The 3,204-nt window shown below is 39.4% G+C and overlaps 1 protein-coding gene across 2 annotated transcripts in view; it reads left to right on the plus strand.

Moving 5' to 3' along the window:
• The first annotated feature begins 337 nt into the window (after positions 1-337).
• Positions 338-3,204, plus strand: part of LOC111964177 (barrier-to-autointegration factor) — a 12,666-nt gene continuing 9,799 nt past the window's right edge. The window contains exon 1 of one of the 2 annotated variants that reach the window (XM_023987947.2): positions 338-454. The gene's annotated coding sequence lies outside the window, so the exon portion shown is untranslated. Of the gene's footprint in view, positions 508-3,204 lie in introns of both variants that reach the window. The other variant, XM_023987948.2, reaches the window with a different exon arrangement.

Consider the following 3,204-nt stretch of genomic DNA (forward strand, 5'->3'; position numbering starts at 1 on the left):
CCAGTTGAACATGTTATTACTCCAACCTCGTGATAGTGACAAACTGACACGTTTTCATTTTCGTCAAAAACAACGTAATTTAAAAATATATATAATCTGAAGAAGTAGGAACATACGTGAAAATGGAGAAAACCCCCAACAATGAGCCCGCTGGAGGACGTTTGGGAATGACCTAGTATGCTAGGTCAAAAGGTTGAGATTTATTTGCTAAATTATTATTATAAGTAGATTTACATTATACAATATGGGAAAGTGGAAAATTAACATTTATGAAACAGTTTTTTAAATGAACTTCATGAGCTATAACATGAAGTAACGGAAGCGGAAATAGCACAACGGACGGATAAGGAAGTGATATTGGAATTTGTGAAAATTGATCTCATACACAACCAGTGAGGTAGCTACCGACTTCGTGGTTGGAAACGGGCACAACCCGTATACCTTCAGAAACAAGGTAATAAGTCAACATTGATCTTCCTTTATTCAAGAGAAACGATAAAAAAACAGGTATGCTATTGTTTTAATGTTGTAAACGTCTACGCTTGATCTAAGTCTCAAATTGGTGGCACAGGAGGAGACCGCGGTGCAGGTTAACGTTAGGTAACGTTAGCTAGTTGGCGCACAATCAGTTTTACATTAGTAAACATTTAATAGCCATGTGAGTTTCGATTTAAATTGTGATCCAACCAGTTGCGTAGCTAGAAGCTAGTTATTTCGGACTTTTTATCACACCCATTTGTTAGCTAGCTGCCTGGGTTGTTTTGCTTGCTAGTTAACTAATGTTAGCTAGCTGACTCACGAAGTTGTTCGGCGCGCAGTTTCAGACTTTCAAAAATGTGCGCATGCTGACTATTTAGTAAACTAGCAATATAGCTGTGCATGCATTTAAGGAGATATTGATCTAGGGCCCGGTGTTTCCCATAACCATCGTTATTAACGTTGCACTTAAACGCTCGGAATCTAACGCTTGTTTCAGACCACTCGTAGAACAGCTGTCATTAGATGTATTTTTTTTGTTATCTTCCTGCGCCACTTTATGTACAGATCTCCGCTAAACAGCCCAATATTGGATTAAAGGAGCAGGGCCGGTTCCAGGCATAAGCTGTCGCTTAAAGGCGTCCTCATGCTTCCCAGTCAGAACAGTCGGGTTTAACGGCGGTTGGCATCCAATGTTAATGGTGCATTACCGCCACCAGTTGGAAGGGGTATTGAATAAGCAACTAAAAAAAACATTGCGGGAAAGGGGGACAACGACATCATACAAAAACCCATCCCACTTATTCAATCACAGTCCACTCCAAAATACATCCCTACGGCAGTACATTCACCAACAGGATCTTTTGCACAGCCTCAGCTGGGAAATCACAGAGACCCCAAAAACCTCATGCAGCATTCAATGATTCCAATTTTCTTATTCTCTGCTTGTGCTGTACAGTTTATGACCATTGCAATAAATAATAAACTCCACTTTTTTTAACATGTAGTATTTCACTATCCCTCCGTTGATGAGAACCCTTCACTGGTCTTGGTGTCTCTACTATCATTGTTTCTTCCCTGTCACTTGTTCCTTTCAATCTTTTCAATGCCTCCAGATAAGAAACACGCTGGATACTCCTTACCCTTGCCACCTCGTTCTCTTTCACCCTAACAGGGCACTCCAGGAATTCAGGTGCATGTTCACCTTCACAGTTGCAGCGTTTCACTTCATCTGGCATACAATACTCTTCCCTTCTGCACACACTCGACACATGACCAAATCTTCTACAGTTATTTTGCTGAAGGGGCTTGTGCACAAAAGCTCTTACAGGGTATCGCATGAATCCTAACATATGAGAAGGGAGAGACTCTTTATCAAAGACCATTAGCATGGAAGAGGTTAATGTCTTTTCTCCATCCACTATACAGGTCAGTTGATGTGCACCAACCACTCCATCAATGTCTTTAGTAATATCCTCTGCCTTGTTTCCTTGTGCCACCCCAAATAGCCCCCTTGATAGGTGCCCAGCTACGAAAAATCCGTACAGGAAACTAGAGGTCGACCGATTATGATTTTTCAACACCGATACCGATTATTGGAGGACCAATATTATTTGTAATAATGACAATTACAACAATACTGAATGAACACTTATTTTAACTTAATATAAAACATCAATAAAATCAATTTAGCCTCAAATAAATAATGAAATATGTTCAATTTGGTTTAAATAATGCAAAAACAAAGTGTTGGAGAAGAAAGTAAAAGTGCAATATGTGCCATGTAAGAAAGCTAACATTTAAGTTCCTTGCTCAGAACATGAGAACATGAAAGCTGGTGGTTCCTTTTAACATGAGTCTTCAATATTCCCAGGTAAGAAGTTTTAGGTTGTAGTTATTATAGGAACTATAGGACTATTTCTCTCTCTGCGATTTGTATTTCATATACCTTTGACTATTGGATGTTCTTATAGGCACTTTAGTATTGCCAGTGTAACAGTATAGCTTCCATCCCTCTCCTCGCCGCTACCTGGGCTCGAACCAGGAACACATCGACAACAGCCACCCTCGAAACGCGAGTGACGTTTGAAAATACGGAACCGTTCCGTATTTTATCTAATGGGTGGCATCCATCAGTCTTAAATATTGCTGTTACATTGCACAACTTTCAATGTTATGTCATAATTACGTAAAATTCTGGCAAATTAGTTCGCAATGAGCCAGGCGGCCCAAACTGTTGCATATACCCTGACTGCGTGCAATGAACGCAAGAGAAGTGACACAATTTCACCTGGTTAATATTGCCTTCTAACCTGGATTTCTTTTAGCTAAATATGCAGATTAAAAAATATATTCCTCTGTGTATTGATTTTAAGAAAGGCATTGATGTTTATGGTTAGATACACGTTGACGCAACGACAGTACTTTTTCGCGAATGTGCACTGCATTGATTATATGCAACGCAGGACACGCTAGATAAACTAGTAAATCAAATCAAATCAAATTTTATTAGTCACATACACATGGTTAGCAGATGTTAATGCGAGTGTAGCGAAATGCTTGTGCTTCTAGTTCCGACAATGCAGTAATAACAACAAGTAATCTAACCTAACAATTCCACAACTACTACCTTATACACACACACAAGTGTAAAGGGATAAAGAATATGTACATAAAGATATATGAATGAGTGGTGGTACAGAACGGCATGGCAAGATGCAGTAGATG

Source organism: Salvelinus sp. IW2-2015, linkage group LG5, assembly GCF_002910315.2.
Source record: "Salvelinus sp. IW2-2015 linkage group LG5, ASM291031v2, whole genome shotgun sequence".
NCBI lineage: Eukaryota > Metazoa > Chordata > Actinopteri > Salmoniformes > Salmonidae > Salvelinus > Salvelinus sp. IW2-2015.